Below are 10,435 nucleotides of genomic sequence, written 5' to 3' on the forward strand. Positions count from 1 at the left end.
GTGCCCTCTGGTGACTGTACAAGCCAATTCTAGAGGTGCACATTTTGCTGCAGATGGTGCATGGGAAGTTTGCGGTCAGTGGATTGTGCGCTGCTGATGCTCTGTGACGTCGTTTGCGTGCCTCTTGTAGACGCCGGCTGCGGTCTTCCTCAAAGGCGATGCAGGTATTTCTGACTGTTGCACGCCACTGTATTCTGTCGCTGGCGGCATCCTCAAGGTCCCTAGGTTTGATACTGCTGTAGTGCAGATTGGCTTTGATGGTGTCCTTGTAACGTTTCCGTGGACGACCTATATGCTGGATGCCCTGGGAGAGCTCACCATACAGAAGCTGGTGGGGGATTCTGTTGGCATCCATGCGGCTGACATGACCAGTCCAACGTAGCTGTGACTTCATGATCATCATTTTGATGCTTGTCATCTGGGCTCCCTCGAGGACCTCGAGATTGGGCACTTTGTCTTGCCAGCGGATCTTCATGATGTTGCGGAGGCAGCGCATGTGAAATGCTTCGAGCTGCTTGATGTGACACCTATATAGTGTCCATGTTTCGCACCCGTACAAAAGAGATGAAAGAACAACAGCTCTGTACACAAGCAGTTTTGTTGACATCCGGATATTGTGGTGATTTAAAACTTTGACACACAGACAGCCAAGTGTCTGGCTTGCTTTGGATATTCGTGCATTGATCTCATTATCCAGTGATCCATCACTGGATATGTCACTACCCAGATATTTAAAGTTCTCCACTACTTTCAGCTGAGTGCCATCGATGGAGATACTCGGGACAGAAGCATTTGATCCAGGTGCAGGTTGATGGAGAACTTCTGTCTTTCTGAGGCTGATAGTTAGTCCGAAAAGTTGCGAGGCCTCAGCAAACTTGTTGACAATGTGCTGAAGATCATTTTCAGTGTGAGCCATGAGGGCACAGTCGTCAGCAAAGAGTGCCCCAAGAAAGAGTTTCTGCACTGTCTTAGTCTTTGCATTCAGGCGACGGAGGTCAAAAAGTGAACCATCGTGCCGGTATTTCAAGTATATACCTCGGTCCAGATTTTTCAGTGCATGGTTAAGGACACATGCAAAGAACAGGTTAAATAAGACAGGAGCGAGAACACATCCTTGTTTCATGCCGTTGGTGATGTTAAAGGGGGCTGATGTGGCTCCATCAGACAATACTTCGCCTGTCATGCTGTCATGAAAAAGGCGTATAATCTGGACAAATTTTCTTGGGCAGCCAAGTCATGTTAGAATGGTCCAAAGGGCTTCCCTGTTGACGGTATCAAACGCCTTTGTCAGATCTATGAAGACAGCATACAGGTGCATGTTCTGTTCAATGCACTTCTCTTGTATTTGTCTGACAGCAAACACCATGTCGACCGTGCTCCGGCCAGGTCGAAAACCACATTGACTTTCAGGTAGATTTGCCTCGGAAATACTGGCTATTAGGCGGTTCAAGATGACGCGGGCGATGATCTTCCCTCCAACAGAGAGGAGGGATATGCCTCTATAGTTTCCACATTCTGCTTTGCTGCCTTAGATCTTGAAAAGAGAGACAATAGTAGCATCGCAAAGGTTCTGTGGTATGTTTTCATCCTCCCAGATGTTGATGATCACGCTGTGGAACGCTGCTAGTGCTGCTGGACCTGCTGCTTTATATATCTCTGCTGGTATCCCATCTTTTCCAGGAGCTTTCCCTGAACTCATCTGGCTAACAGCTTTCTTAATCTCATCTATAGTGGGCAGAAAGTCAAGATCTGTCAGAGCAGGTTGTTGTGGAATTTCATTAAGGACATTATTATTCACGGTTGATGGTCTATTGAGAAGGTTGCTAAAGTGTTCTCGCCATCTTTCGTTGATGCCTTCTTTATCTTTAATCAGCATTGTGTTGTATAATGAGAGCAATGGGGTGGTCCTTGGTTTAAAGACAGTCCATAGACAGTCTTAATAGCACTAAAGAACATCTTTAAGTTGTGGGTCTCAGCATAGTGCTCAATTTCTTTGGCTTTGCTCTCCCACCAGTTGTCTTGTATCTGATGGAGGTCTTTCTGTGTTTTGCTCTGAAGGTTCTTGAAATGGTCCCGTTTAGAGACTGAGGAGGGGTCATTCTGCCATTCGATAAAGGCTTTTCTCTTTACTTCCAGTGCTGAGCATATTTCTTCTTGGTTCTCATCAAACCAATCCTGATGTGTTCTTTTCTTTGGTCCAAGAGATGTTATTGCTGTGTCAGTCACTATCTGCTTGAACTGGTCCCACTTTTCGGTTACAGTACCGATCAGTTGTCCGTGGGCTGTCAGTTTGTCATCAAGACTCTTCTGGAATTTGTTGAAACATTGAGCATTCTTCAGTTTGGCTATATTGAAAGCAGGTCACACATGCATTGGGCGTTTGTGCTGAGAAGGAACGATGTAGAGTTGAAGAGACGTCCTGACTAATCTGTGATCTGTCCAGCACTCTGCGCCTCGCATTACTCTGGTAATCAGTATGTCTCGGATGTCTCGCCTTCTAACAATGGCATAATCTATCAGGTGCCACTGTTTGGACCTAGGGTGCATCCACGTTGTTTTGTATTTGTCCGCTTGTCGGAACAGAGTGTTGGTAATGGTCAGGTCATTTTCAGAACAAAGACTCAAAAGAAGTAATCCATTACTGTTCATTTTGCCTACACCATGTGGCCCGATTACTCCTTTCCAGTTCTCGCTGTCAGCCCCGACTCAGGCATTGAAATCTCCAAGTAGGAGTAGTTTATCTGTTACAGGTGTGGCCTTGATCAGTCTGTCGAGATCTTCATAGAATTGTTCCTTTGAGTTGTCAGAGCATATTAAAGTGGGTGCATATGCACTGATGATGGTGACATGACGTTTGGCATTTAGTGGGAAGCATAGCTTCAGCAATCTTTCATTGATACCCACTGGAAGGTCTGGGAGTTGATGCATCATTAAGGTTTTTATTGCCAGACCAACTCCGTGTATTCTGTCCTCTGTCTCAGTCTTACCCTTCCAGAAGAAGGTGTAACCACCTCCTGGTTCACTCAAGAAACCTTCCCCAGGCAATCTTGTTTCACTTAATGCCGCTATATCGATGTTATAATGGACTAGTTCTCGAGCAATGAGGGCTGTCCTTCTCTCAGGTCTTGCAACAGCTTCTCGATCCATGAGGGTACGAACATTCCATACACCAATGGTAAGTTTTCTCAAATTTTTCTTTTGGTTTCGGCCACAGATTGGGTTGAACTGCCAGCCGCGGCTTGCTGGCCAGTTGTTGTAGGGCAGGCAATTTTTAGGCCACCTTTTCTAGGCCCCTCCCTTACTAGGGTGAGCAGTGCTGTCCTGAAGAGGGCTGCTCAGACGCCTGGGATGCTGCCAGGCAACTCTGCTGCCCCACGTACAGAGCTGGACGACCACCTATCCACAGGCCGCCTGCATGCAGGATTGGGACTACGACTCCCAGTGGTAACCTCCACCTGTCGCTTTGCCCCTCCCCCATCGCCGCAGGACTTGGGTAGTATGATGATGATGATGTTTGATGATTTGCACAGGACCTGTGCGTGAAAGCTTTTGAGTGGTAGAGCCGTTGCACGGGAGCAATCCCACTCTCTCGACCTTAGAAGCCAGACACCAATGGTACGAAAAATCGTCACTACTGGTAACTTCTTTGGTTGCAGTGGATGGCCATGACGTCTTTCGTGCCTCGTCAAGTCCTTCGCTTTCCACAAAGCGTTGCAGAACCGCCTTCTTGGCCGTTGGATCTTAGTGATCTCTTTCGCCCAATCCGCCGGAGCTGACGTCGCAATGCTGATTAAGTCAGGATTAATTTGTGCAGGTCCCCCACGTGTAATCTGTTTATCTACTTAGATGTGTAATGCCGCAATCAGCATGGTACTTGGGCACTAGGTGATGGGGAAAGCCTCCCACACCTCTCAGGTTTATGGCAACAGCAACTGTTGTGGGAGGCCCTAACAGCCCAGTTTCATTGTTAGGCTGCCATAGAACTTGATGCAAGCTGAAGTAGTGTTAAGTGGTAGCAACCCCTGTCATGTAACAATGCTAGTGGCGTGGCTTTCTTTTAACATGGGGCTGGGACTGTATTAGAATATAGGAAAAGGTATTAGTCCTAGAGCTCCTCCCTCTCTCTCTGCTTCACTGCCCATCTTCAGCCTCGAATTTTCCCCAGCCACTCCAGCTATTGTCATACTTCAGATTTAAAGAAACGGTACACTTACTCCACCCCTGCTCCCATTCCCCCCTGGTACCACCCCCTCCCCTAAAGATCTGTGGTTTTATGAAGTCAACTGTCCTGCCACTTCTGCTGGGAGAAAACCTATACACATACAGCAATGAAAGCGTAAAATGAATGAATCCAAACTCAGTTTCTGATCCCCAGGTGACAATGGTAATATGGGGCTCTCAGTTTGGTTACAAAACATGTTGACACTTAAAAATTTGAAGAATGTCTCTCTTCTGTTCATATTTGCAACTGTAGCTGTATCATTTATGCATAATATAAAAATAAAACATATTCAGTACAGAATCTGAGACAGGGCAAGATACTGTAGTATGACAAGAATTCAAGTGTTTCCTTAACAGATTACTATTCTTGTAAGATACTCTTTTATTGGATACATTTTTCCAATAGATGTGCATTTAGATATGGAGACGTAAGGGCCTGAAAATTATTTTGTGTAAGCAAGATCTTTATTAATAAAACATTAATCACCATGTTTTTACATAATATCGCTTTTTTATACATAATAAAAGCTTACAGTTAAGTTTTCAGAATGATTTCATTTATTACTCTTTTTTCAGATGCTAATAATTTTCTCATAAATTTACCTCTTCAGATCAAATTTTCTACAGTTGGTTTCTGTCCAAAAGTATGAGGGAAACCCTTGTAGCCTTAGAATTGGAGGAAGGTGAAATAGATTTCTTTTTTTTTTTAAAAAAGAGGAAACAATTATTAATTCTAAAGCACATTTTTTGAGACATTGATCTGAATAAAATAGACTTTTGAAAGTGGAAATTAGACATCTAATTAGTCTTCTACAGGAGTCATGTTCTGCTGGTTCAAGGTAAAAATGATTTTAATTAGGTAAAATTAAGACTGTTTGGAATCTGACCATGCACACAGCAATTTTTTTTAAGTTTACAAGTGAATGCTTCCAGATAGATTAATTACACAGAAAGGCAGAGGGTGTGTTTCAAAAGTGCCTAAATGACTTAGGGGCCTAAGCCTGTATTCTATATATATTTTTATACCATGCTCAACACCATAGTATCTGAGTGCTTTCCATGAGTGCATTAAACACCATAACTACACATCCTCTCACCAGAGAAAGAATCACATGGAGTGAAGTGTTTTGTTTTGGTAAGTTATATATATCTGTTGCTGTGTATTTATATTAGAGAAGACAAGTTCAAATAAATGAGCCTTCCACTTGGAGCAGAAAGTGCTGAGATTTGTGATAGTCCTTAGTTCCTGGGGGGGAGTTCATTCCATAGTCTTGGACCACCCCTGGAGAAGGTTCTGTCTCCCACACAAATGAGTTTTACTCTTATTATTGAGAGTTCTATTGCGTCAGAAGAGTGAAGTGGTCAACAACAGTCTTTGTCCCACAACCTTAAACAGTCTTAAGTATCCAGGGCCCAGGCCATGGAGCGCTTTGAAGATAAAGGACCAAGGCCTTGAACTTGATTTGAAATTCTATAGGAAGCCAGTGAAGAAAGCTGAGGACAGATTTGATGTGCTCACAGTAGCCTCTGTTCCTGAGGAGACGTGCTGCAGCATTTTGTACTAGTTGGAATTTCCTCAGTGCTGAAGATTTCATGCCCCGCTATAACACATTTCTGTAGTCCAACTGAGAGGTGACAAAGGCATGAATAACTGAGGCCAGATCTTCATCCACCAGTGTGGCACAGATTCTCCTAGCCAACCAGAGATGGTAGATAGCATTACTCAATGTGAGAACTGAACTTCAGTGAGGAATCCAAGAGTACTTCTAGACTACGGACTGAATTGACTGACTGTGGATGTGAACCTTCACTCAAAGGAGACTGCACTGTCACTGAAAACTCCTCAAAATACTTTCATCTGCCCACCTGCATCACCTCTCTTTTGCTCATGTTCAACTTCAGACAGCTTTTCTTCATCTATGAGCTGATCTCATCCAAGCACTGGGCTGATAGTGGTCTGGCTTTATGTGGTGAAGGATAAGTAGTGCTGTGTGTCACCCGCATATTATTGGCACTTGAGTCCATGTCCTCTGACCAATTCATCTAGTGGTTGCATGTACATGTTGAAAAGGACCAGAGAGAAAATTAATCCTTGTGGAACCTCACAGTTGCAGGGGTCTAGTGGTGGAGGTGCAGTTTCCATCACTATTCTTTGTGTGTCCCCCCTCCACCTCAGGAAGGACTCAAACCATTTTAGTGCATTAGTCTAGACTCCTGCCACTTTTCTCAGATGAGACAGTGGTATAATGCTGCAGAAAGGTCCAGGAGGGTAAAAAATGCAAGTCTGTCCTCTACCCAATGACAGGAGAAAATCATCCATCAGTGCCATAAAGCAGACCCCTATCGTGTCTTGAATCCAGATTGTGTTGAGTCTCAGATGTTATTTTCAGTTAGATGAGCTTGTAGTTGGCCTTTGGGTAGCTTCTCTATGTGCTTGCTCAGGAATGACAGGTTTGACACTGGGAAATAGCTGGCTAGGAGTGAAATATCTAGGAGCTAGATATCTAGAGCTCTCCAACCTGGAGACTTTCATAAATAACCAACCCTCCGCACAAATGGACTTTACTAAAATAAGACAGGAGATCTACATTACACACTTCACCTCTCTACAAAGGAAAAAGGACCGTAAGCTGTCTAAAATCCTACCTGCCACATGGGGCCACAACAGGGGTACCCCTAACTCACCCAGCAATATCGTCAATTTATCCAGCTACACACTCAACCCAGCAGAAGAGTCTGTCCTATCTCGGGGACTCTCTTTTTGCCCCAGCACACCCACGAACATGATACAGTTCTGCGGTGATCTGGAAGCCTACTTTCGCCGCCTCCGACTCAAAGAATACTTTCAAGATAACACTGAACACCGCACTGATACACAGATACCCTCCCACCAACAACACAGGAAGAAGAACTCCACATGGACTCCTCCTGAGGGTCGAAATGACAGTCTGGACCTATACATAGAATGCTTCCGCCGACGTGCAGAGGCAGAAATTGTGGAAAAACAACATCGCTTGCCTCATAACCTAAGTCGTGCAGAACGCAATGCCATCCACAGCCTCAGAAACCACCCTGACATTATCATCAAAGAGGCTGATAAAGGAGGTGCTGTTGTCATCATGAACAGGTCTGACTACCAGAAGGAGGCTGCCAGACAACTCTCCAATACCAAATTCTACAGGCCACTTTCCTCAGATCCCACTGAGGAATACACTAAGAAACTGCACCATCTACTCAGGACACTCCCTACACTAACACAGGAACAAATCAACATACCCTTAGAGCCCCGACCGCGGTTATTCTATCTACTACCCAAAATCCACAAACCTGGAAATCCTGGACGCCCCATCATCTCGGGCATTGGCACTCTCACTGAAGGACTGTCTGGATATGTGGACTCCCTACTCAGACCCTACGCCACCAGCACTCCCAGCTATCTCCGTGACACCACAGATTTCCTGAGAAAACTACAGTGCATTGGTGACCTCCCAGAAAACACCATCCTAGCCACCATGGATGTAGAGGCTCTCTACACAAACATCCCACACACAGATGGAATACAAGCTGTCAGGAACAGTATCCCTGATGATGACACAGCACAACTTATTGCTGAGCTCTGTGACTTTATTCTCACACACAATTATTTCAAATTTGGTGACAATATATACCTCCAGACCAGTGGCACCGCTATGGGCACCCGCATGGCCCCACAATATGCCAACATTTTTATGGCTGACCTGGAACAACGCTTCCTCAGCTCTCGTCCACTCACGCCCCTTCTCTACCTACGCTACATTGATGACATCTTCATCATCTGGACCCATGGGAAGGAGACCCTGGAAGAATTCCACCATGATTTCAACAGCTTCCACCCCACCATCAACCTCAGCCTGGACCAATCTACATGGGAGGTCCACTTCCTAGACACCACCGTACAAATAAGCAATGGCCACGTTAACACCACCCTATACCGAAAACCCACCGACCGCTACGCCTACCTTCATGCCTCCAGCTTCCACCCCAGACACACCACGCGATCCATCGTCTACAGCCAAGCACTGAGGTACAATCGCATCTGCTCCAACCCCTCAGACAGAGACCAACGCCTACAAGATCTTCACCAAGCATTCTCAAAACTACGATACCCACACAAGGAAATAAAGAAACAAATCAACAGAGCCAGACGTGTACCCAGAAGCCTCCTGCTACAAGACAGGCCCAAAAAAGAAACCAACAGAACTCCACTGGCCATCACCTACAGTCCTCAGCTTAAACCTCTCCAACGCATCATCAGTGATCTACAACCCATCCTGGACAATGATCCCTCACTTTCACAGACCTTGGGAGGCAGGCCAGTCCTCGCCCACAGACAACCCGCCAAACTTAAGCATATTCTCACCAGCAACCACACACCGCACCATAACAACTCTAACTCAGGAACCAACCCATGCAACAAACCTCGATGCCAACTCTGCCCACATATCTACACCAGCAACACCATCACAGGACCTAACCAGATCAGCTACAACATCACCGGCTCATTCACCTGCACGTCCACCAATGTTATATATGCCATCATGTGCCAGCAATGCCCCTCTGCTATGTACATTGGCCAAACTGGACAGTCACTACGCAAGAGGATAAATGGACACAAGTCAGATATCAGGAATGGCAATATACAAAAACCTGTAGGAGAACACTTCAACCTCCCTGGCCACACAATAGCAGATGTAAAGGTAGCCATCTTACAGCAAAAAAACTTCAGGACCAGACTCCAAAGAGAAACTGCTGAGCTCCAGTTCATTTGCAAATTTGACACCATCAGATCAGGATTAAACAAAGACTGTGAATGGCTATCCAACTACAGAAGCAGTTTCTCCTCCCTTGGTGTTCACACCTCAACTGCTAGCAGAGCACCTCACCCTCCCTGACTGAACTAACCTCGTTATCTCCATACAGATTTATACCTGCCTCTGGAGATTTCCATTACTTGCATCTGAAGAAGTGAGGTTCTTACCCACGAAAGCTTATGCTCCCAATACTTCTGTTAGTCTTAAAGGTGCCACAGGACCCTCTGTTGCTTTATATCTAGGAGAGAGTTTCTTCAGTGTTTGAAGGAGGAAGGGAAGATTCCTTCTCTGAATAAGGCATCGGCTATTTTGGTCAGGACTGGTATCGGTTGTTCATGACTCTTTCACAAGCCAGGAAGGGCATGGGTCAGATTCACAAGTCTTGGGTTGGGACTCTTTTAGGGTATTCAGAAGAGTTCCTGAATGTGCATGATCTTTCAATGAAGTAGGATGACTCATGTGGTAGGCACTCAGGATTGCTGGAGCAATTTACCCGCCAGATAGCTTCTTGGGTGGGATTTGGCAGCCTTGGTGGAGGCTGATAGGAAGGTTCTCTTGGCCTGTAATACAGCTTCAGCATAGGCTTTGAGGAATCCATTATGTTTCATCCTGTCTGAATCAACCTCTGTTTTCCACCATTGATGCTTGAGTTTCCAACTCTCTCTCTTCATCCAGCATAGGGTGTCAGAAAACCAAGGAGAGATCTGTGTGAGCAACGAGGAGGAAGGGGCAGTTTGGGGGACAACGTGTCAATGTCCAAGGCCAGTGTAGAATGGTAATGATTCACCCGGTTCTCAACTCCTTATCCTGTGGATGGGGTACTGTTGTACTTTAGCAGGCTTTCAAGCTTATTGGAATCCATGAGTCTTTGTGATCAGATCAGGATCTTTCTTGTTGCCTGAGCATTGAAAGGTCTCTGGTTACTGCCTTTATGAGGTAATGGTTTGTCTAAGACAGTGGGTGGGTTGTAATATCCTTTATCTTGATATCTAGGCTGAAGTTCGGGCTGTGTGTATTGGGCCAAAGATGACTCTGAAAACCCAAGGGACACAAGTGAGGAGATGAGGTTTTGGGTTTCTGCATCTGCAGCATTGTCAATATGAGTGTTGAAATCCCCCACGATGACAAGTCTGGGGTATTTCACTACCATTGCCGACAAATCCCATTGGACTTAGACTCCTAAGTGACATAGGTGCTTTTGGAAATGGGATATAGGCTCTGAAGTCATTTAGGATATTTTCAAACATGTCATGTAAAGATTTATTTACATGAATGCATCCCAAAAAGCATGGAAAGTCCTGAAGGATCAGCCCTTGTGTCTTGCTCTTCACTATAGTATCAGAGTGTCTGCATAAGTGTGTGCC

General features: G+C 45.3%; 1 pseudogene; it reads right to left on the reverse strand.

Annotated features, from left to right (window-relative positions):
- Window positions 1-358: 358 nt before the first annotated feature.
- Window positions 359-10,221, reverse strand: LOC135882962 (uncharacterized; annotated as a pseudogene).
- Window positions 10,222-10,435: the final 214 nt, after the last annotated feature.

Source organism: Emys orbicularis, chromosome 8, assembly GCF_028017835.1.
Source record: "Emys orbicularis isolate rEmyOrb1 chromosome 8, rEmyOrb1.hap1, whole genome shotgun sequence".
NCBI classification, from domain to species: Eukaryota; Metazoa; Chordata; order Testudines; family Emydidae; genus Emys; species Emys orbicularis.